We start from the raw sequence: 26,449 nt of genomic DNA on the forward strand, positions 1-26,449 counted from the left end.
TACCGTCTCATGAAACTAGTTCCGTATTATCGTGATAAAAATCTTTTTCAACTTTTCTCTGTTTTCCTCTTGATAGCACTTACATCAATTTTAAAAGATTGCAAAAGCTCCTGATATATAAAATTAAATTTTCTGTTATTTATTAATTTTTTATCAGATTTTGCATAAATATCAAATTTTGCAAAAAGTATTACAAATAAAATTGTTCAAATTACAAAAAAAATTTGAATTTATTGATTTTTGGAAAGATTTATGTTACAAATAGAAATAATTGGGCAACAAAAAATTATTCTTTGCATTTTTGTGTTACTTATTTCTGCTGAAGTAACAAGCTTTTTTCCACTTTAGATACAAATATACAGCATTATTTGAATCCACCAGATAACCGTTCTTTAATTAAACCGTCGACATAAAGAATGGACTTCGAGATTAATTAACTGACATAGGTTCCGAGGCAGTACGTAGCTGATACTTACTACGCACGTCCATGATTACGAGATCGTTCATTAAACTCTTTACTGTGCTTCCTGTCATTACATCGTGATCTAACTTCGCCGTAGACCGGGCACATTTTAATCTAAATCACTACTGTGCGCGCGCGTAAATTTTCTCGTCTTCGTTTGTAGAAATTTTTTTTACATATCTACATTCGAATCAACACAGAAATTTTTTGCAGCGACATAATTTTCCGATGATATCTGATACATTTAATGGAGTGCAGCTCCAATATATTTCCATACTATAGAACATGAGTCTTGTGCAAAAATAAGTTACATAAAGGTTACATAATGGATGTAGATTAGATTACATAATACGCGTATAGATTAAGTGCTATTAAAATCTAGTAAAAAGTTTTACAATATCAAAATTACGTTTTGATACTTCTTTTCTCGAGATGACACGCCTTGGAAATTGCAAAAGGATGAGATCGACTCAGCGTTGTGGATTTTCTTGCAACGTGTGTGAAGTAGTCGATCGTGTTAGACGGACTTTTAGCTAAAAGGCAGTGAAAGTGTTCCTATGGAGCATGACGAGAGTAATGACACTCACACTAATGCGATTGCACCGGGATATCTCGACTAGCATAGCGTGCGCCGATCTGCTCGGACTATTGGCGTACGCCGATTCTCCTCTTCCCACCTAACGATCGCTATTCTTCTCATCGATACAAGATAAAAGACGCGATTTATGTAACGGATATACGCTGAACTCTCTCGTAATATCTATAATAACATCTATAATTGCTTATAACATCTATAACCTGCTTATATTCGCGTTATTAGATATTCCGAACACATAATATCTGTAGTGATATCTATAATTGTTATTAGCTTTTTCATTGCGGAGGAAAATTAAAGAATGCGAAATTACATTCGCCGATATACACACGTGAAAGTGTAATAAGCGTCCGAATTATTGAAAATTATTTTAACGGTTATAATAAAATCCGTGATTCGTAATCAACTCGTCGGATTGCAGCAAATGCCACTTAGCTGCGTAATCGAACCTCGCTTTGCACAGCAGCAACCGTTTCCGGTTTACGTTTGTAGACCATTTGGAGTTGCGAGCAATCTATCGTGATATTCATTGATCTAATTTATGGCAATGCTTCCTGCGAAGATCGAAACGAGAGCAGGCTACAGAACGGGAAAAGGCGTAGACGCGAGGTCCGGTTTTATTACGAGACTTAGCGCAACACGCGCACGCATAAGGTGGGCGCGTGTATGTATACATGCGGCATATGAGCGCGTACGCGCATTTACGTGTTGCGGTATACAGCGACCGCATGCATACGCCACGTGATTATCATTTGGCATAGAAATTTGCAGCTCAGATAAACCACGTATTATTTTGTGACATTAACATGCAATAAAACAAGTATTATAATTATTTGAATTAATTAATATTAGTTTGGAACAGCAGTGATTTTATAAAATACTGCCATCCAAATACTTGCATCATTTAATTGCTTATTTTTTAAATCTGCTGATATGTAAATTTCTTTTTATCGCTCTTCCTTGATATTGCTTTTATGTTTTACAAGATATTAAAACGTAGTGAGAGGAGATTTTGAGTGGCCTACTTCAAGTGATATGAAAAGTGTTAAGCGGAGATACAGGAAAGAGGAGAATGCGCGAAAAGAGGAGGTTTATAACACGCGAATTATTCGGACAGAAGATACGACATGGACCAGCTGTTGCTTATTGCTAGTACTCGCACACATGGTGCCGACTCGTTACGTAGCGCTTGTTGTAGAGCAAAACTCACCTTAAAGTACGCTTGAGCAATGAGAACAAGTGTAAGCTAACGAGCGATAGAATTTGCTGAAATGTTTAAAGGTCTCTTTGGTCTTTTGTCGAAATGCACAATAAATAAAATATTCCATAATTATGCGCGGCAGGGAAAATTTTATGCAAATTTTATAGGTAACTAAACACTTGCAGAAGCACTGCAAAATTTTATGATATTTGTAACGAAATACGATCTTAATATCACATTACGTAGTTAAAATTTTGTTTTATGATTATAAAAGAAGAAAAATTATTTGTTACATCGTATTAAACTCACAGAAACAATAATTCATAAAAAGTTTATAAAATTTTCAATTTTATAGTGACTAATAATGCATTAAATGCTTTTCTAATTTGATGCGGTAATGAGAGAATGTAATTAGATAATAATGGAGGTCACAAAAATATATTTTGCAAGATATATAAATGTCATTATAATAAAAGTCAATTTAGCTTGAGAAGTGCAGCTGCGCTCTTGTATTATCACTGATTATTATCTTCCTCAGATAGTAAAATGTCATTTAAGTCTCCCCTTAAATAAATATGCAACGCACGCAAATTGTATAACGCGGTAATAGAGAAAAAGGAGATTTTAAATAATAGCTGCATTTTTATTAATATTGAAAACAGTATTTTGAATTTTCTAACAAATTATCATTCATATAACAAGCGGCAGTTTGATTGAATATTTCTTATAATTACATAATATAACACGATATTACGAAGCAGTTCCATTTTTTCTGCTCTTATTCGCGATAAAACTACAAAAGTAGATTGTTATGCACATTTTAACAACGAATTGCTATGAGAAACGACTTCACGCCGTTATTACCTCATCAAACGAGCTTTAATCTTTGTCCGATAAAAGAATAGAGACGGCGATACTTTAACCAGCGCTGTCCTCTCTCCGAAAGCGTCGCCCGGGATAAAGAAAAGCGCGATAAGTAATTCTTTTTAGAAGCAAAAGGATATTCACTCGCGCTCAACATTCCAGATTACTTCCTAGATTGCCTACCGGATTTTAACAATTTAGACGGGCCTTTTTTTATTATCTCCTTGTCTCAAGGAGAGAGAGATCTTTTGTATAGGCTACATCCCATGCTTCACTTGCGCTCTTTTTCTTTTTTCTCCGCTCTTCATCTTACTTCTGGTTTTCTTCTCTATCCACTCTTGTTCGTATCTCACAATCGTCTTTTAAGGCAGCTGAGCCTCCTTATCCCCTTACAAGCTTTCTCGCATTGACACGGCTTATCTGTTTCTTCTTCGTGTTCTTCGACTGGCTTCTCCCTTTTTTTTTTCCTTTTCAATCTCATTGACTTTGCGCGCATAGAAATTGCATTGCTATGAAACTGCAATCGCAATCTTACTTTAGATTGAGAACGTAAATAACTATGTATGCACACGACAACTAGAAATAAAATTTTAATCAAATCGATAATTTTCATTACGACACGAGCTTTTAATTTTAGCAATTTTGTAATTAACTCGTGCAATGTTAATGTTCATTTTTTGTTACTCTTTAGAATGAATGTTTTTTATTTTGAATTTAATTATTATGATAAATAATTTTTCAGTCATTTAATAATTAAAAGTTTTTTTCTACTAACGCAATCTGTTTGAATGTTTTATTTTTGTGTCCAGTTAATTTCCTGTTGCTTGCGGAATCAATCTGGTATAATCTATACATGACAAAAATATCATATTTTAACACAATTTATTTATATACATAGTGTGTACAGAAAAATGTGTACAAAGTTAATTTTTTTCTTGTTCCTTCTTTCTCTTTTGTTCTTAATTAAATTTTTAATAAATAAATTACTATTTAAATTGCGCCGGAACGTCATTTTCATTCTCTAAACCGCTTTTCAAGTCCTTTGCAATTTTTGCGTCGAAATTGCAAAGGGGATTGAAAGGAACGAGAAATACCGAATAGCGAGAAAACGAAAGCGCGATAATTCGAGGCGGACCTCATTGTTGGAAATATATTGGAAATCGGACTAACGATATATTATTGCATATTCAGGGAATGCAGTCTTTTGTACGAATTTGTTTATTCTCTCTTTTTCTCTCTCTGTATCTGATTCAAATTTCGGCCTCGAATTTTAAAAACTGAGTACAAAAGTCTAGAAATGTCTATTCACGGTTGACTCTTCGCGTAACGGCCTAGAAGAGCAATTTCAGTGCGTCAGAATTGAGTTATGCGACTGTCGTTATCACCAAGGCACGGCGAGTGATAACATTATAATAATGCGATTGTCTCGTAGTTTTATATATTCGACGTGATTAGCTGTATAATGAATTTTGAAGATAAAATGACGTTTTTGAAGATTATATTTACGATGAGAAACAGAGTTCGTGCCAAGGGAGAGTTGAGTCTACATACATTCTTTACTGTCATATTTATATGATAAATGTGTAGGCATCGCGTACATTGAAAAAGTTTCAAATCCGTATTGTTTATAGATTTATATCTTTTTTCATTCTTAATATATTATAGCTGATGTCTCATGACAGCGTAGTAGTTCTTGATAGTAAAAAATTTCTCTATTTTTAACTCTCTTATAATACAATTTTTTCTTCTTATTATTTTTCTTTATTATTTTTAATTTAAATTATTTATCGTCAGAACAATCACAGCTTGTTGAAAGCTGCTGTTTTTACGATTAGTTGCAAATTCAAAAATCGCATATGTTATCGTCAAATTGAATGAGCTGTTAGATAAAATGAACATCTCACTTTTTATTGTCAACTCCAAAAAATACAAAGAAGAAAAGTCTCGCGAGGATCGTATGATAATGCATAACGATATAATGTTCTTGGATATTGAAATATCGTAAAATTTTATGAGTCTTCTCTTCTCTTCATACATTCTCTTCGCGCATATTGCTGGGTGCAAAACGCCCTATCATAAAGATTCACGCCGCAATAAACGCTATAGTACATTATCTGCATTAGAAAATTTTCGCCACTTTAAAAATTTTATTGCTGACTCAAATAAAATATTTCCTATAAAAATCCTTTTTGTAATCCCATTTCTGAAATTTTACGGTTTGAAAAAGACGACGTAGCTAAAAGATCATCATTTTATCTAACAATTTTATTTTAATAATATATACTTATGTAATGCTTCTTCATTAGACATTTTTTTTTTCTTACATTTTTATTTTATCGATTTGACCTATTTCTACAAAGCAATCACGTAAGATAGCATCAAAAATTTTATGCTCATACGAATGTTTCAACATTTTACGATCAGAAATCTGTCCTCTACATTTCTAAATCCGGAAATTTATGAACGATGCTCAGAATTCTGTGCGTTTGTATTACATTTTTATAAAAATATTATAATAAAAAAAATATAATCGTCATATTTTTTCGAATTATTTTAAGACTCATTAACAGGAATAAAAATTTTAAATTGTTTGTCAAATAATTTTAAATTGAACGAAACTAGACGAAAGGAAAACTTTGTTATCGTATCTTTAAGTGAACACAATGTTAACACAATTATATGATACTTGTTACCATATAATTTGTTACTTGTCGTTGCATAACTTTCACGATGTTTGATATTGTTAAATTTGTAATCTACTCCCGCGATTCGCCATCTAAGTAAAGCCAAGGGGCAGATTCTCTGGAACCGTTGAATCCATGAATCAAGCATGATGGCCACAGTTTGCCGAAGGAGCAAGGACGGTTTCACTTGACGAACGTCTTGGTGTTGTTACTGTAAGCAAACCCGTCGGAGAATCCCGCCGTTTACACTAGTGCAAGCCGTGTAACATCGTGGATGGGCACGAAAATTTCACGGATCACCGATACGATCCATCTCGAGTCCTTTGCTAACACGGCAAACGAACGTTTTTAGCTCCTTCAGCTCTGGGACGTTTCGCGCGGCATTCAAAGTTCGCTTTGATGCGATATCCGTTTCCTCTCCCGAATTCTTTGAATATTTTATGATCTCCAACTTTGCCGCAGCTTTATTTGGTTTTGGATTCTTGATATTCTTCTTCTTCAAAAATGACGTAGAACAGCAGTGTGAGTGATAAGAAAACGAGTTTGTTTTATGTTTTTATATTGCAGTCTCTATTATTAGAAAGATTATAAAGTTGCTAAAACATATCTCGCTTCTTGTAGATCATATTAATTCCGCACGTTAATGTTATTACATGAAGCCACTTACAAGTAGCTGTACTCTCGAAGGCGTTAAAGTAAAAAGAAAAAAATATCAATGCCTCGTCCACCTTCGCATTCATATCGAATCGTGCGAATCGTGTCAAGTCAATCACTCCCTCGCGGAGATGCGTGCGACTAAGCAGTATGCAAATATCGCAAGGCAGTTAGGAGAGTAACGATGGAATTGCACAAAGTAAAATTGTAATTCATGGAAACGGAATACTCTGATTCGTGTATGCGTTTCTCACCGCAACGCGCGCGTCCGGAATACAGTTAAACAATTAGAAACTTCGTGAAACTGATTTCGGAATTAGGGACTTTATAAAGGCAATTGCATTGCTCATGACCTTGCGGCTTTCAAAAGGGAGCAAATTCTCAAAGTGATGTTAATATGTATTTTGCATTTTGTTATTTTCCATTTTATGAGTCTATATACACTTAAATAATTCTACAATAAAAAACATTCAGGCTTTATTGATAATTTTAATATGGTAAAGAAAGAGAGAGCATGTACGACTGCCCTGTCACTTGTATTTGAATGATGCGTACGTTTACGCAAGGGCATAATATTTTTAATGACAGTTTATTTATAAAAGAACGAAAGAAGATATGCATATGAATTTAAATTGATAGAAGAAAGCTTTATATTTTGTTTATTAATTATGTAAGTTTTCATACTGCAATGCAAAATAACATTAAACGATATCTAAAATTGATGAGATAAATTTGTATACATATGTTTATGATTTCAATAATATTTCTATCACTTTGTAAACATATTATGACATAATTATTTAATTATATTTTAATTAACGCGTCGTATATTATAATCATTCATTTGATTAACTTTAAATATATCAATCTTTTAATTGTATTAACTTTTAATTAGCAAAATGTGATAAATTTTAATTAAATTAAAATGTATAAAGGCATAGAGTGTAATGTGATATGACGCTTACTACAATTACAAATGTTTGAATAAATTTCGTATAATATCGCATGAATAGTCACGTTTTATAGACTTTACGTGGCTTAACTGACTTATTTTATATATTCAAAGAGCTATTCTTTTTTCTAGCTTTTATAAAATTATATTTCAAAATCAAGCACTAGAAATTTTTATTAAGAACTTAGCAATTGCAATTGTTTTGAAAAGCATTGCTGGTAATTGTTTTTTTCAATGATATAATTAGAATTCTTTAACGCCGAGATTAGCGATTGTTGAATGGCCTTATTGCAGATTTCCCTGGGATTTACTTGTGTTCGCGCACATTGCGCGTGAAATCGAGTTGGCGCAACATAGCTTTTATTCCGCCACGCGCTTATTCGAACTTACAATTATATTCCATATGTCCTTATCGGCCTTTCAAATCAGTACAGTCGATATAGGCTAATAATGTACGATAATTGCAAAATGCACTGCATTCCAAAGCCTCGTAACTTAGGCACGTGCGTGTTGTACGCGTGCACACACATATATATATCAGTGCGCTAAATTAATTACAAACTTGTCGCAACTCGTCGCGCCAATATATAATAAATGCTTGCATATTAGAAACCAAAATGACGAAATGTAAGTGTATTCACAATGTAGTACTGCACACTTGACGCGTAATAATTGCCGGCAATTAATTAATTTATTTCCCACCCGGCGATAGAAAGCGTAACGCGTGTACGAGTTAATCGCTTTTCACATCAGATCGGCAACGTATCGTGAATTTTGCGCGATTCCCACGCGGGAACAATTCACATCGATTGACATGGGGATGCGCACCACCGGAAATTAATGAAGCGCGTAATTGACTTAACTTTAGAGAAGCGATCGGGGTTCCGCACTGTTAAAGTGGCCTAAGATTAATGCTGCACGCGCTAAAATCCAGCCGCAAAGTTTAATAATCTCTACTGTTCTAGCAGAACTTTATGATTCATACTTATGAAAGTTGAACACCGAAACTGCTTGAATATCGAAACCACTTTCTTGATTTCAAACAATTTTAGAAAATCAAACTACAATTTCAACGTGTCCGCTGTGAATTTTCCACAAACCGCGCAATCATTTATTTGATTGCTCATTTACCGAGCGCTAATCTCGCGGACAAAACGTTAGGAAAACCCGCGTGTTTCGTCGGAACGTTTAAACTACTTTTCTTTGTTGCGAATCTGGGCTATTATTCCGTCCCTGTCGCCTTTTCATAACTTTGTCCTTAACTTTAATGCACTAGCAGAGCGAGTCTCCTCGCAAAAGCGCCGCCCATTAATGTGCCGGAGTTTATACTCAATTGTCCGCTTAATCGCCCTTATTCAAGAATAGAAAACATCTCGGCATTAAACGGTCAGCGACGTAAACGAATGATTAAATTGAACCGAGACAGTATCGAAATGACGGAAGAATTGAATTACTGTGTGGGTGTTATTTAAGATATTGGCGTATTCAAAATTATTTTGAATTAATAAACTGATATTAATATAAATCTGAATGACGACGCGAGGATGATAAAATAACGCGTAACGCGTTTTAGCTTTTTGTCGCTAACCAACCGCAACAGCAATAACCGGAAAAACGGTCAAAACAAGAAGTGCGGCGCAAAAACAATCAGAAGAAATTGAGCTCGCGTGCAACGTCCAAATTTATTTTACCGCCGCGAAAGTTGTATAAGCATCGAGCGCGAGCTACGCTATTCCGCTTAATATCACCTTTCACTCATCAGTAAGAAAAAGTGCGACGCATAGCTGCTCGTTTTTCTTGCCGGTGTCGTCGGGTCACGCGATTCGCAAAAAGGATGCGGTACGACTGTCCTCGGACATTTTTGCTGGTGAAACGAACGCTATCATCGGTCGGCGAGCAAGCAGTCAGGTTCGACGATCTCAAAGACGCGGAAATGAAGCGGCGCCAGCGCGGCGCAAAGCCGCCGACTATGAAGATCCTGTGGGTATTCGGGGAATTTTCCATGGATATTCGTATGTCCTGAATGTTCGCGAGGCGAGGAATCTCGCTGACTAGAGGGTATAGTCAATTCGAGTTATGTAGAAATACATATATATGACTGTGCGACGCGCTCTTATTGCGCACGTCACTGATATTCCGCGATTGACATAAAACGCGTATTTATATGTATTGCGAAAAATTAATTGCTTGTTATAATGGAGAATTTTTAGAAGCAATTAGTTTTTGCGAATTGTTTATATACGTAAATTTCAACACAGATTTAAATTTAGTTTGCAGGTGAAATTAACTTCTAATATTGTAATGAAACAGATTGTATTTTTACTTCTGCAATCTGCTTAATTAAAAATTAATTTTACCTGTTTTTACAGCGTGTAATAAATAATGAGTGCTCGAGTAAATATTAAAATATACGTTTAAAAAAGAGCTGATGTACATTAATGAACTTGAGAGCGATGAAATAGTATAATTTCCAGTTTACTTTTTGAGCCAGCTGTGATTAGTTGATTGATGACAAAAATGTCACGCAAGACAATAAGTCCAATAGAAATGTATTTAATTTTTATTATAATTAAAATTTAATTATTCGTCATAAAAAAATTTATATTTTTTTTATTTTTACAAAAACTATTTATATAAAAATAAATAATTTATATGTACAATAAAACGAAGAATCATGATTGCGTTTCTTGAAACAGAAATGGTTAAGAGACTCAAGTTACCATTTCACGTATTTCGAAAAGGTTTCTCTTTTATCACAATATCCGTAATATAAAAATAAAATAAAATATATCTACGATGCCGGCTGAATTTTCTAGCATCAACGTCTATTGGGCGCCGTGCATTTGGAGACGTCTCGGAAAACTGACGAGCATCCGTAATAAGAAATCTCGTGAAGCATTCAGGAAATACTCCGGAAATGTTCTCATTCTTCAGTCATCGCGGTAGTAAACACGCGTAGTTTGCTGACAGCATAGCGTAACGAACTGTGAAAAAAGGCGTTTCGAGGCAAATCTAGTGCGTATGTTTCGTTATTTTCTGCTTCTTTTCATTCATGAATAGCATTCTTACATTCTTTCAACAATAACATAAGATCAGTCAGAATAGTCACGTGACTAAAAACGATATAGCGATATTTTTTTAATAACAAAATATTAATAATTGCACCAAAATATATCAATACTAACGTTCAATTACTCGAAAGGCATAAAAAATTCGCAAGTTTTGAAACAAATTGAATTCTACGTGAAATTTGAAATGTCTTTTTGCAAACATCACTTATGAAATGTTTATGAAGCAAGAATATTGCTGACACCTGTGTCGCACCAATCGACACGGCCGCGAGCGATAAGAACGTATTGAACGAAAAACGCGGTTCGTTTATCTCGCGGCTCACTTTCCAGCGACACGTCGGCCATCCCAATATGTCTCGCTAAGGCCCGTAATGAAATTTACCCTATTGGCACTTTCCCCAGCGCTCCGCTGGAAAATGATAACATAATAACACGCCAGACTGATAACGTAATAATGCACCAAGGTGCTTGCGCAACGAATCCCCGCCTACGCGGTACGCCAATTGCGTTTCTCCGCATTTCGCCATCGCGCGCTCTACATATAAAAGTCAATGAGACTCGCTCTCCGCGCTCGCCCGCGCGTCATTTTATTATCCCGTGCGTTCGTCGGGGCTGCTGCCTAATTAATATCGCGCGTATCGGAATGCCGGAAATAGCGGCGAAGTACGCACGCAAAACCGAGTGAAATTCATTTCTGCAACGTCATATCTGACTTCTCTCCAATCAATATTCAGTCGTAGAACGATAATGTGAATTAAACGCTTTCACTATTATAATACATCGGAAAACGCGAGCAAGAAAACAAAAGTAAATTTAGCCACTTTACTATGATGATTATCTATGATTATTTTAATGCGAATCAATTTTAACGCGTGATGCGGAAATGTGCGAATAAGGAAAAAATTAATTTTCCTTCTTTTTTTCACTTGATTATTGTAATGATATACGGTGCGCGGATTTAAATGCGCGAAACGTATTTATTTGTGTTTGCATATTTTTTTTCTACAAAAATTTCAACGCATGTTTTTTTCACCAGCAGTTAACTCGTGCCCGTGTATAATTTATGAAAAATTTAATTGTCTCTCCACTGGACTTCAGATTAAACGCCGCGCAACCAGAAACGTTACTCACTCGTGGCGTATAATGTTTTCTATGCCCTTGTTGCATCATTTATTTTCGACTTGACTTAAGCCTTACATTCTAATTTATTTATCTAATTACTTTGTTAAATTAATATTTTACTACCCACCACTTTCGGCATCCCGAGAGAGTATTTTTTTTTTCTTATAGTGCCTTTTTATAACTAGAGTACTTACTAATTACTCTTTTTAATTACTTCACTGAAAAATATCACAAATTGAATGTACACTTTCAGTCCACGCAATTTATCTTTATACGCTGACTGCATTTCAAATTAGAAACATAAGCGCAATCTAGATATCACTTATAAAATCAAGTATTTCATCTCGCAGCTCATAGAAACGTGATACTCATGACGCATTTTAAACTACTTTACTTACTTTCTAATGAAGCTATCTAGAGTCATCAATTAATTGAATCGTTCTTGTTTCGTTTTTATGATCGCAATAATTATCACCGCAATAACCATAGAAATTCGCAATGCGCGTTTCATTCACTTCTGTTACGTGATCCTGCGATTGCCCGGCTTCCAACGTGCCGTAGACAAGGTTTTATATTACGAAATCGATTCCTCGCATATCACGTATCGAAGTTCAATGAGGAGGGTTGCGTTCTTCTTTCCCTCATTGAAAAATAAGCGGAGTTTTATGCAAGCCATTGTCGATCGGCGCCGGTATCGCCTTAGCTGAATACGTATTTCGAACGGACGACTGGAGGCAGTCGGGCGTAAAGCGCGCACGGTTGGCGATATTTTTATTAATCGTGTTACCTCTCGTAAATGACAGGAAATCGAAATACTGAAACGAAAAAGGAAATTAATCATTATGTCTCGCAAAAATAGCGCCCACGCACGATATGCATAAAAGGAATTACATCTCTATTTAGTGATGTAGCTGGCGCTGCCAAACGTCACATTTAATTTACGATTTGTCGACCGGACGTGATTTGGCATTTTATGCACAATTTTAGTGATATAAATAAAAATCACGTAGAATTTGATATATATATATATCCGGAATTTTTACATTTTTCGGAGTGAGATTAAAAAATCATTTGTTCGTCAATCCAATATTCCAACTATTCTATTTCATACTTCAATTCTTTTTCTATAGAATACGTTGTTTATCAAAAAAAATTGACGTACCTTCATAAAATAATTCTAATACTGTAAAATAAATTTTCAAAGACAAACGATGAAAGAGAAGGAAATAAAAACTAGAAGCGCAGTCATCAGAGCATCAAGAGAACTATAATTATAATCAATTAATGTACAAAAACATTAGAGCTACAATTTTAAGCCTTATTTAGTTTAATAAACTACAAGAAAGAAGCAAAGAGACTTAGATCAGATAAAGAACATAAAACAAATATATATAGAAAGAAATAAACTCAAAAAATTAATGTAACAGAAAACAAATCGCATCAACGATCGTGTGCGGCAAATTGTGTCAGAATAATTTTTAGTCCGTGATATTTGACCACAAAATATTCAGTCTGTAATATTTTTTTGAGACTTTTTTGAAACGCATTAATTTGTTTTATAAATAGAGTACCATTTATGTGAAAATCGGAGATTAGGACAAGTGAGAACGGCGAGAAGTGTACAATTTTGGGCGAGGAAAACTTTGACGGCGCATTAAAAGCGCAGTTCGATGCTGTCGCTGCTTGCACTTTGCCGTCTCTTTTACGCGTCTCAAACTATCGCATTATGCAACCACGGATCGCATGCACCGTTGGCTGTGCAAGGTCCCGCGACCAGGCTTTCTCGAAGAGGAGTTAATCGAGCGTGGATGAGGCAGCTCGTGGAAGAAATTACTCCGCGACATCGCTGCGAAGGGTGACAAAAAAAAAAGAAAAGAAAAGGGAAATTTGTCTCTCCTTTTTCATCATTTCGTCTTCTTCCTTGTGGAAATCCACCCGCAGCATCCTAACCCTCCGCCCGCTTTTCTCCGTTTGCCGCTTATCGCCCGCGTTCTATCTCTTTATCTAGCTATCTTTACTCCTCGAGTTTCCCCTCGCGGCCTTTCTTCCTTTCCTCTCTGCGGGGCCGGCGGAAATTAACGACTCGGAAATTCTAATTCAATGGCAAGGCTGCCGGCGCTAGGGTCGCGCCTTTCTTTCTTTCACGCCTTGCGGCTTCCCGTCTCTTCGCCCCGCGCGACTCATCCGGTGTTTTTGTTACACGTTTCTTCCGCAAAGCCGAAAGGATCTTTCTTCGGTCCCGGTCGGCTGAGATACACGAGGATGAAAAAGGCACAGATCCTTCGCGGGTGATTAAAGTGGTAACGACTGCCTTGTCGCGATAATGACGATGCAAAAGGGGAAAGAGGATTGAATGCGGTGTTGCAACTTTTTCTCAACTGAAGGTGTCAATTTATAAATCTAAATGCACGCAGTTATTGATAACTATTATTATTAATTTCAATAGAAATACACGCATACATTTGTTAATAATTTTATTATTAACACTTTGGATATAGAAAAGGAAACGCGTTATATTAATAAAGTCGAAAGTGTCTCTCTCAACTATTTCGGTTAGATTTCAAAATGTAACAACTCGAGATAAGTTTTTCTATTGAACAATAGAATTGCGTGAGCAATTACGTATTTACAATTAGTATGGGAAGCCGTCAGCAACACGCAATATTGGAATGCTGATCCGTTATATAAATAACGAAAATAACTATGATAAAAAAAATATTTTACGAATACGTGACAAACGGGTTAGTCGAGGATTGATTGAAAAATCGACGCCGTGTAATAACAGACACGATATTTCCTGCATTCTTGCGTGCCGATAGAGCAAATAAGTAAGATAAAATTGCAGAGTTCGAGTCGAATGCGATTTCTAAAATGTACGCAAAGAGGATTGTGGCATCTGAATGACGGATTGCGAAATTGAATTTTCAGTGAACATTTTTACAGCGCGTTTTTGAGAGATTCAGTTTCGGATGTCGATTCGTTTTTTTTTTCTAGTTGGACAAAGCTACAGCGCTCTGTTCTTTCAGCGACAATGGATACCAAAGCTGCCGGCTGTACAGTGGTATTTGTCTTTTGTTAGTCTTTTCGTTAGTTTCCGTTAAATTTTGGCTATACGCTTGCAAGGAAAAACACATTGCACAATATTATCCTTCAGAAACAATTATTTATGAAGTTAAATTAAAAGCAACATTTTACGCGGAAATAATGTACAAGTGTAGCTAAATGTCTGTTGGCCATATATTTTATCTGTGAGAAATATTTGCAGATTAGTAATATAAATTTCCTCAAATTACGTTTTTGTGTCTTGTAAAGAATTATTTTCTAATATACGAGAAACGTAGCGTAAAATTATTCCTAGAAAATAATAAATTTTCAATTAAAAATTCTCTACGTAACAACATAAACATGCATAAGTTAATTAATTATAAGTCGATAAATTCGCAAAATTTGAATAAATGACAGCTGGAAAGCACGCCACGCGGGACTTATTAAGGTCGTACGCTCCATGTGTGAATAATTAAATGCCTCGTGTTTACGGCACGCGTGATTGAGCTAATGATGTGTCGACACGACAGTGAAAATCATTCGACGTGCGGTAATCGGATTAACTTTTCCGCGGACGTGAAAGCCGCGAAAATGCAGACAACTCACGCGATTGTACTGTCTGCGTCTGACGCGTGACGGAGACGCGGCACCGTCGCAGCCAGCATCGCTGTTATCATCGTTTGAATATCATACAGCGCGCGCAATGAGAGAAGCCGTTGTCGGATTTATAAAAGGATCGTATTCGCCGAATTCGATAGAGCCGGCGAAAGGGCTGGAAATAACGCTGACAGCGTGCTGCGCCATCCCGATGCCGCAGCAGCAGCCTTGCATTGAAATACACGGTTCTCCGTGTTTATCTCCGATGCGAGAAAAATGCGATTTTCGTAAATCTGTATTTCTATCAAATCCGGCGTCAGTTTACATGGGCCGGAATGTTAATCGAGTGCGATTCCGATAAGCTGATTGCAAATGTATTTGCATGAAAGTAGATAGCGGGAGTGGGAGAAGAAGATTATCGGTCTGACAGAAAACGGTGGGGATAAACTGTGTTCATTGGAAATTTTGTTTAACAGATTATCGGTTGAGCGCGGCTTGTTTTCCGTGACGATGTGAGTTTTACACCAAACGCGTTTTATACAAAGAAGAAAAGCTCTATCAACTCGGATTATTGTATAAAAATACGATTATACATTGCAGTGCGCTTAAAAATATTACTAGGGAAAAACATTAATATTTTACACAAAAATAAAAATTTATTAAGTAAATATTTACAAAAATTATTTGTATTTTGTACGATACTTGCGTGTAATATTACTTACATTTTGGTGCATTGTTTATCTTATAAAAAATACAGTTTAATTTACGCTGAAACAGCATGAAAGTATGGTTTTGCGCGCAATTTACGTGCGGCGTTTAGGATTTGTCGACAGTCTCGCGCATTCAATAATAACGAAGTTATTGAACTTTGATTTCCACTTTACCATTCAATCCGATTTCACTCGTGGTCAACATACGCCGAAACCTTTATGTAATACGGCGTTACGAGCGCGCTGCACAAATGCAGATGTTTTATTTGCAATTCGCACAAGTCTCTCTAGTCACTTAAAGATCGCTCTTATCGACTCGGAATTACAAATTGAGGTCGATTTAAAATAAGAATTCAAAGCTATTGAAATATTGATGTAACTTCGTATTTTCTATGTGTTCAGATTTCGATGCTAGAATAATCAAAACTGGACACGACTCAGAAGTCTTACAAAAGCAATGGAAAAGTTGAAAAAGTGTGAAACAAAAATTAAGGATATTTGAAACGAATTTACAATAGTCTATAAACATTGGCGAGTTTGCCTTTTTGGCGTTTTCTCGCTTAATGCAGATTTACAAGTGCATCCGATAATTTCGCACGCGAGCGAATATTTTGCGGGGAAAGCCAGGAAACCAGCCGGGCTGGCCGCTAGTGAAATCTCGCGAACGTGCGTCTTTTATTTTTGTATAAATGCATCCGACCTCGATCGGGCGTTGCAAACGACCGCACGAATTCCTCCAGTCGACTTCCGCCGCTGTTACTACAAGTGAAGTAACTGCAGGGATTTTCTCGTAACAAACCATGCGTGCAGCTGCGTAACTACTATGCCGGAGCATCGACGCGGCAGGCAGAAAGTCTGCCGCGTCGTGTTCTATATTATATTATTAATACAAATATATAAAAATGTGTGATTATTCACTTTGTAATAAATATTTCACGTTTAGAATGTTTTGGGAATCACAATTCTATCAATTATATCGAAATTTTGAAAAAGGGGTGCTAACTTTGCAAGAAGTGCAATTATAAGTTGTGTGAACGTGATTATGTTCTGTAATGCACACGTACACATATTCCTAAAGTGTAGATCGTATTTCTGAGGTCTGGCGAAACTTTGGCAGAATGTTATATCGGCACTTGGGATGAAATAAGTTTGTACAGTTCCAGCTCGAGAAATGCATCCTGTCCAAGTCCATCAAAATTGTCGAGTCATTGATCAAGTATGATACTTTCAGAACGTATAGAGGTAGCCATTGTCGAACAGTTGGCGAACTAACAATAAGTTCGTTTATGCGCTGTATTATGATGTTATGTAAATGGCGCAGTTGTTAAATATCATTATCGAGGAAATAGCGTAAACTCGGAAATGGAATAGGAAATGCATCCGTATGACCTGTACTCTTTGGTCGGTAAAATTAATTGAAGACGTAATTATTGCGTGATATCGCTTTTTTCAAAAAAGCCTTAATGAAGAGGTGATCGAAATGAAATAATCAGAATTCAATGCGTTTTTAAAGTGCAATTTGCAAAATATTCTATTGCGCAATATTGCAAAATCCTTTCACGCGGACATTTGCGGCAATACGAGCTCGGATTCGCGCGCATGGTCAGCACGATTGGATTTTACCAACCGCAAAATTCAAAACGCTCGTGATAGAACGTTTTGCAAAATCAATTCGCCTCGCAGGCAATAGTGAAGGCACGGTGGGTTTTTTTACTCAGAATGAATGATGCCGACTACAGCGAATAGATCGAATTGCGGATGGATTTTCATTAAAAGCCCGCGATAATTAAATCTTATTTTACAGGCTTGTTATTTAATGAAACTTCAAAATTACGCAAGCGAGAATTCTAAAATTCAAGCTAGCATTTTCTTGATATATCGTTTATGAAACACGTGTTGAATGTTGAATGAAGAGTTTCAGAAGTAGATTACGGTAACTTTTTGTATTTTTATATTATACTAATATTTATTAGCTTAAAGAATTATAAATTTTGCAACTTTTATATAGAATAATTAACTTTTATGTAAATTTTTATTTAAATACTCATTCCGATGCAGTCTTATAACAGAAAACAGTTTAATAAAAGAAGATATAAAGAATAAAAGAATGCGATAAAAAGCAATTTCATGATTAATATCGTGGTAACGGTCAAGGTGAGCCTTGGAGAGTGAACGCAGTGAAAACGCCGCTACTCTTGTTAAAGATTAAAAGAGAAAAACGCGCGAAGCTAAGAAAACCGCGTAACGAAGCTTCTTATGGCATATCGGAATCTTTCCGTGGCCTTCGATACAAATGATTACAATCAAGTTTTTTTCTTCTCGCAATTCTTACATCACAATTAAAAGAAAAGCAAAGAGAGAGATTTTTATATTTAATTTAAAGAAATTAGAGCGAAGGATGAGGGAGAAGCGCAAAAATCTCTCACAATTCATGATTTTTTGCAATGAAGCCTATACTCCGACCCGTTGCTTGACATTTGCATTTTTCCTCAAAAATTAAAATTCGCGTTTACCGTGACCGACCTCTCAGATTGCAGCTGCAACGGCAGGCAAGACAGTTCAGTCGAGACCAGCTCCGGACTTAGGCGTGGTTCTTGCGTAATGCAAAAGCGGGCGAGTAACTAGCCCGCGTTGCACGTACATACGTACAGTGACGAGCAATGAAAGTTAATCACTGTGATACCCCTACCACTTTCCAAGCTGTTCCCTACCTGCTTTTCTAAGATCTTCTCTTATTCTCAGAGTATTTACGCAAACGTAGCGAAATTAGTAGATGGAAGGGGGATGCCAGCGGGACGCCACGCTTGCGTAAATACGTTTCTGAGAATAGGAGAAGACCTTAGAGAAGCAGGTAGAAGGGGACGGTATTAAAAAGTGGTAAGAGCATCCCAGTAGTTAACTTTTATTGCTCGTCACTGTACATACGCTACGTGTGTGCATAGAGATACATCAGCCTGATGTCTAACTAGCGACGCGTGTGGTTTCAGCAGCGAAAAAAAATCCATATTTACCTGCAATCAAGACTCTAAAGACGGTCAATTCTCGCGAACCAACGATGGAAAGTAGAAAGCCGTGTGTGACACGGGCAAATTACAACTATCGACCTTCGATATATTAATAGCGAATCCTGTATCATTGCTGCCGCTGGGCGCAAGAGCCATTTGCGAGTCTCTAGGCTGTCAATCGACGACAAACAGCGCGAGAAAGGGCGGCGAGTGGGCTGCGAATTGAGAACGATTAAAGCGATCGAAATTATAGGTGGAAACTCTGTTGATTCTATGACAGTTAAATGATAGGCAACTTTTCTTTGCTTTACAACTGTTTCCAAGTAACACTTTAACGCCTATAAGTCAAAAAAACATATGTCAACGTTGCACATTATGTGTCTGACGCTTTATATACATATATATATATTACGTACATAAATAATTTGTAACAATTTTTTTTAATTATCTAAAAATTTCGTTAAATTAATTATTAATTTAATTATTATATTATGATACATAATAAGATTAAAAAAATTTAATTATTATACTACAGTGCTTTGTTACAGTTTAAATAATCGTAAAGTATTATTCTTGCTTTCATAAGATCATATTTCAATCATACAATTTTTCTTATTTTATTCAGTCATTGCAATAATTTTTGAATAAGAAAACTTAGTGAGTTATGAGACAATCGCATCCCTGTTTGCGACAGTTGTGTAAGTACATTTTATGCATCGTATAAAGCTGCCACGTAAGACCGCAAATCCGTAACGTATATCAATTTCTACTAACGTAGACTATGACGCCGCTGGGACCCGGAATAATCTCTCCGAAAACTTAATAACACCTTTGTTGACAAGGTTTACGATTTTAATGATCATAAGATGAAAATTCTCTTTGCTCATTAGCAAGCAATTAAATAATATTTTCAACAAACCACTTACTTAATTAAAACTACATTCCAAAAATATATATATATGCATGAAAATATATTTATATTCTGCGCGCGACCACTTTTTAACATTCTAAACTGCTCGGAATTATGAAAATCCCCTAGGAAATAAATACGCACAAACACTTGCTTTTCTCTCTGTTAATAAAATTCTAATGAAACGCGGGGTTTAAGAACACGGATGATTGTTGGCAACTTCTTTCGCAATTTCGGAAGAATCTCCCCGGAGAGTACGATCCTTTTTACGCGAAAAAGAAAAAAATAGTACGACAGGAACGGCAACGAGCGCCGTAACGGCCGCGTGGGACGTAATTAGAACGCTTAACGTTATCATCTTGAATTCTAAGCGGACGGAACACAGCCACCGTCTTCCACTTATAGGAACGCGACTTGTGCAAGAGAATTTATGTCGCTCGTTATACGCGCCGACCGCTCTATAAAGGGCGTTGCAAGATAGACCGCAAGTTTTGCTATCTCTCGCTTGCACGTACGTACGCTCGCCGCGTGATCACCGCACATTCGATCGTCGATACTCATCGCAACTTGATAATTAGAAATGTGAAGAATTTTGACATTTGAAATTTGTTTCTCAAAGAAGGACAATATATTTAAGTTTTTGAGCTGTGTCTCTACTTTGTTTTGATTAAATTAGATAGAAGGTTAAAAGTAATATTAATAATGATTCTTGACATCAGCTTCTTTGCTATAAGCATCATATTACAAACGAACAAAAAATAGATTTATAATTCTGTATGTATGTGTGGAAACGTTGTAAGAGAGAGGATAAAGTGCTCTGTTCAAGTTCATTTTACAGAAAACTACCCACAGCTCTCTTGATCTGTTTCAATCGATATATCGATCGTAAGTATCGATCACGGTATTTGTGAAGCATTATTTAAACGCGTACAGAAATATCACATTACTCTGCGCAGCACCGTAATTTGACCATAAAAACTTGCGTCAGGATTCTTTATCGCGGTTTATCATTTTTATGCAATATATCGTAACTTGGTAGCTTGTTTTCATCGATTATAATCTGTTGTTGTTGCAACAGTTTGTAATCTATTCGCCGGATTTCCTATTCTATCGATATTTTAGATGCATAAATTTTTGTATTTCAAATTTTTTATTTTTCTATGCTGACTGAATTTTGACCAGAATTATCAAGAATTAAAAATCGATGAATATTCTGTGCATTGGATTATCTTGTGTTTTGTTTACGTCGCGTCTCTCAATCGAGATCAATGTCGGCTGGATGTGAATTTATGCATATCCACTGGGATAAGGATTATTTTCATTAAAGGTACGACAGTGCAGTATCCAGCAACTCCTAAGTCACACCGGGAAGGACCTAGATGGATCCTCGCCGTCTTGATGTAATCTTGTAGGAAACCACCGGTGTTAATTCCAACAGTCATTCGAAGAACACGTTGGATATCCTCTCTGTCGTGAGATAGGATGTACGTCCGAATTCTATTTCCTGTTTGAACAAGACTAGTCTCGGATTCTGACAAATGGATAGATTTTCTAGTGCAATTACATATTATTTAACGCGCCAGATTTTTCTAGAATTTTTAACATCCATTATTCAACGCCATTACGATAAACGAAGGCGGCTTGCATTATTTTTTCAGCAATACATTACGGATTTTCTATACGATTAAAACCGTCTATTGTTGGCTATGATAAAAAAATCATAACGTGAAAAGTCGGGAGCTCGCGTTGCGTAACAGCGCGGAAAGTAAAAAAGTCAATGTAAAAGTATATGCGAATAATAATTCGCGAGAAGAGCTGCTCTCATTTCGGACGTTGCGCTCAAGAAGCTGAACATGCCATATCCGGTAGGCGCGCAATGCAGCTCTTCGGAAGGATTTACGAGTACAGTTTTTATACGTTCACCGATGACTCGCGAGCTCGTAAAGCCCGCGTTCCACGGATTCTTCTTCGCATCTAATTGCCACGCACGCACGCTTGTCAAGTCGACTGCATCCGCGTGCGCATGAACGTAAGAGAAGGCGAAAATCAACACGGCAATTAACCCAAAGTTGAGAGATGCGCGTCCGCGATATCTAGCGCGCCTTACTTTGCCTGGGCGCTTCGACGAATTGCAAGCGCGATCAGCGATATATCATCGTTTCCATGTGCCAGAGAAAGCGAATTTTTAAAGCGCTGCCTCGTAGCGCGAAGAATGCGCATGCATGCATGAAGTTCTCGCGTTTCGGAAAACGTAATACCGCGTGGGACTTTCGATTTTCAATCATAACGTTTCGCAACCAAGCGACTTTCAACATATTGTCTCGATTTTATTGAATAATACGCTGTTTGAGTTGTACTTTTCTATTTTTGCATGTGATTTCTTCCGAATATTTTTAATATTTCGTCAAGCAAGAGAAAAAGAAATTTTTATATAAGAAAACAATATAGGTAGATAAGTATGTATAAACGCAAAAAATAATTTTTTTGAGATATGTATTTCGGCTTGAGTGATTTCCTTCTTGATTATAAGTAAGCTTTTATCTGCTTTCTTCCTAATTCTTGCTTGTTTCGGAAATCATGATTTCCGAAAGATAATTCCAGCAGCATATATTATGCACTATATCGAGTAAATTATATGTTCCGGTGAAACCGCGAAATTGCTCCCGAACTTCGATGCTAACAACTTTCTCGATCAAAGTATAATTTTGCACTTATTCATCTATCGACTGTGTGCGTTAATTAACGGCAATTTAACAGCATCGAAATTGTTGTAATTCTCCAAAATATGTATATGGAATCAATTCATCAATTTTATTGGGATTTGTGCTTGACTTAACAATTTTAAAATAACTTTTTTATAAAAAAAAGTTAGAATACAAATTAATTCAATTATTGGTCAGATAAATTGTTTACTCTACACATTATAAAATCAATGCTCAATTTTGCGTAGATCGCATTATATTCTGAAATAAGATATTTCCAATGTCACATTTTTTCAAAGTTTTTTAACCCATCGTTTTATCGGATTATCGCTCGCATTTCAAAATTATCTCTAATGTTTTTGGTACAAAATGTTGAAGCTAATGGAAGTGAAATGCAGCGCCTGTGTTTCAGATAAGTTACTAATATTTCGTGTATCGATAATGGAATAATTAACAATTCCATTGGCAGAGTATTTCGCTATCTGTTTTGTCGCATCTGATTTTGTCACTCACGATTAACAGAATAATATCTGCGTGAAGTAACGGAAAATGGAAATTTTAAATGTGTTTCCAAGTATTACTGCGCTTATTGTTAGTTTATAGCCAAGTAACTCCGGATGTGAGGATTTTACTATTGCCAAGAATCTGAGAAGCCAAAAAGCCGCATCGTGAAGCCAAGATTCTATCGTAGATTTATGATATCAAAAAAATGAATAATGTAAGGTCAAGAATAAGACTGAGCTTCTGAAAGGAATCTAGGTATTCAAGGATCTTCGATTTCAGAAATTCGGTGATTGAATAATTTTATAGGATTTATAATGGAAATTTTCAGAAACTCATAAGTTACGAATTCTGAAGTCCTATCTATCTTTTTTTTAAATATGCAAACATTTATAATTTGTGGTTTTTATTATTTATATTTTTATCACGTTTCACATGCAACGCTTTTCCGGTTATATATAATATTTTGCTTTCTTGTTTATCTGAAACTCGTGTCATAAAGTCAACTCGATATTTCACAGTTATCGAAGTCGAAGAGATGTAAATATATATATTTCTTTCTCTCGTGTATATTTCCCACAGAAACTAATTAATAATTCAGCAAACAGGCTGAATTAGGTTAAATCTCATATCAACGTCGGGCGTACTTTTCACGCATGGCCTTATACGCGTTATTCGTACTACGTTTTCTGGTGTAAACGCTTCCGTAGACATTCCTCGTGATATTTGCACATGTTGCAACCTGACGTGTGTCTCGCCGCGATATTTACCTTGCCAGCAACGAGTCATCCAGCCGCAGCTTCCGGTCGCGTGCAAATGGGACGATTCTCCCGCTAGTCCCGAAGATATCACCAGGTTATAAACGCGGTAACGCCTCCGGCCTGGATTCTAGAGCATGAACTTATCGGGAACGAGGCGGGTAAGAGCGCTATCATTGCGCAACCAACGGCTCACAATGCCTTCGGATCGGGCAAAAAGTACACGGTGAGCGAGCGAACGAGCGAGCAAGTAGCGAGCCGGTCTATTCGGCCGATCAAATTATCGAGGGAATTGGTCGCGATCGATGCAGCGTTCCCGGCCGCAATATAAGCGAAAACCGCGCTATAATTTTATTATGAAAAGGGAAATGGCTAATGAAAATTCTAGTTTTGATTGCCGCACACGCGCACTAAGGCACCAGAGTTGAATGTTTCGTCAGAAACGGCGGATGTTCCTTACCTTATAATCTCAGCTTCATATCTCACAAGATAAGTTATGACAAATATGACTGTATAACTTTCCACCTCATTATAAAGTTATTGCAAAGTTATTGCATCTTATATGAGGCGCGGCTCTTATAAAAGCAGTAATAAGCGAAAGCGTAAAACTAAGTTTTGCGGTTTGTGTCCTTGAATCGCGAATCCTTTTACTCTACAGCTCTAACTACAAAGTTAGATATTGGTATAATTAGTATATAATATTTTTTTACGTTGCTGTAAAAAGTAACATTTTTTTTAGACGCGTTTAAAACATTTCTTTTATTTTAATAAAAATAATTTACGAAGTGTGTTTTCAACTGCAAATAATAAGTGAATTATTTAATCGTGTACTATTTATTGCTTGTTCGTGTGATTTTCACTAATATGAAAAGGCAAATCGGAATTTTCATTGGCAAAGTCGAAAATCCTAGAGAAATCCAACCGATAGAAATCCTCTTTAAGCTCATCAAACATACACAGTGATCTCCAACTACGAGAACAATGGAAAGCTGTAATAACTAAATATACAACGTTAATCCGATCACTAGTACTGCAATTCGATTGAAAAGAATAAAAATTCTCAGATTTTAATAAAATATTATAAAAGAAAATTTATTTAATAACTAAGGAATAATAAAATAAACCTTTTCGGAAATCTCAAAAATTATTTTTTTTTTCATACTTTTTTACATTCTAATAAATAGAAAGTTACGTTTAAAAATCTAGAAAAAATACTATGAAAACAGTTTTTTTAATTTACAAATTTAGACTAAATAAAGCAAACTAAGAAAAATAACAGGACTTACTTGGCTTAATCTCAAGTCGATTTTATTTTAATAGATTCACGATAAATTTTAAAAATTTTAATTATCAAAAGGTTAAAAAAAAAATAATTAGATTTCTGGAGAGTTATTGAGAATATAACCGGAATTTTTCCAGCTCATCATAATTCTCCGACTGCAGGAGCAATTTCGAGTTTCGATTCTAAAAGATATCATACTTTCATTAAAAAGTTCTCCACATCAGCCAGGATTCAAACCGGCACGAAATAGACATCCGGCGAAATCGCGAACGTTATATCGATCGCGAGCGAACCATAGGGAATATTGGTCGATCGACGTGCTGTGCGTTGCTTACCGCTTTTGCCTGCAACGACAACTGCAGTGCGATTGCCGTGCACGATGGAAAGGGAAACCGGTCGCTTTTACGCTCGCAGGCGAAAATCCACGGAGAATCTAAGCGCGCGGTATCTTCGTCCGATATTTCGGAGCGACACCCGCCTTAACGATTCGCAGCGACGACGTCACTTTTGATTGCATTTCCGTAACAAAAAGCCCGCGCGTCGCCATGGTTTTTTCGGCCGAAGATATATCGGCGAAACGACGAAATGGACAATTTCCGGCAGTCTTTATGGGTCGTTAAGGCGTAAAGGATTGTCCCACTCTGGAAGTAGCGCTCGGATTTTGTCAACGCGCGACGAAGGTAGCGGGAGATGAAAGATGTCGTACTTTTGGCGGTAACTGCCGCTCTCGCGGACGCACAAATACGCGTATTATCGGCTGGTGTGCATTACACTGGAAAGTATTATCGCGAAGAGAAAGAAAAAGGAACGAGCAGCTGTATGAATGATATTGTCCGCGATGTGAATTTTTCGCGTGTTTTTCAGAGGCAGAGGCTCGCATTATCCGCAATTATTTAAACCATTTTTGGAATTCTTTTCAGGAATAATATATCATATCATTATTTTCAGTTGCAGAGAATAAATTAAATTTTATAAACTTTGCCGAATTTTACGTCGTATATTAGCATACAACACTATTACTAATTAAATTATGTTAAATTAAACACACAGAAAGTAAAAAATTTATGCACTTTCCGAAATGTTGAAATTCTCGTGCGTTTCATAGAACAGAAATAAAGCAACGAGGTACTCGTGCAGTCGCGGTTTTTACAAATTGACGACAACTCGAACGCACTCGTGTCAAAAGTTGCTGCATGCCCAGAAAAGTTTCGCAGTACTTTAAAACATCGCGTAGTCATGTCGGTAAAACGAGCAGATAGAAGCGAGCAAAACGTTTCTCCTATTTGTGCTTAGAACAATGTGAAGATGTTTTTGCTTGGGATTTTATAGCTCG

At 36.3% G+C, this 26,449-nt stretch overlaps 1 protein-coding gene across 1 annotated transcript in view; it reads left to right on the forward strand.

Annotated features, from left to right (window-relative positions):
• The window catches only part of LOC105670105 (uncharacterized), a 61,347-nt gene that overhangs the window by 17,585 nt on the left and 17,313 nt on the right, over window positions 1-26,449 (forward strand). The window lies entirely within an intron of this gene.

Source organism: Linepithema humile, chromosome 4, assembly GCF_040581485.1.
Source record: "Linepithema humile isolate Giens D197 chromosome 4, Lhum_UNIL_v1.0, whole genome shotgun sequence".
NCBI lineage: Eukaryota > Metazoa > Arthropoda > Insecta > Hymenoptera > Formicidae > Linepithema > Linepithema humile.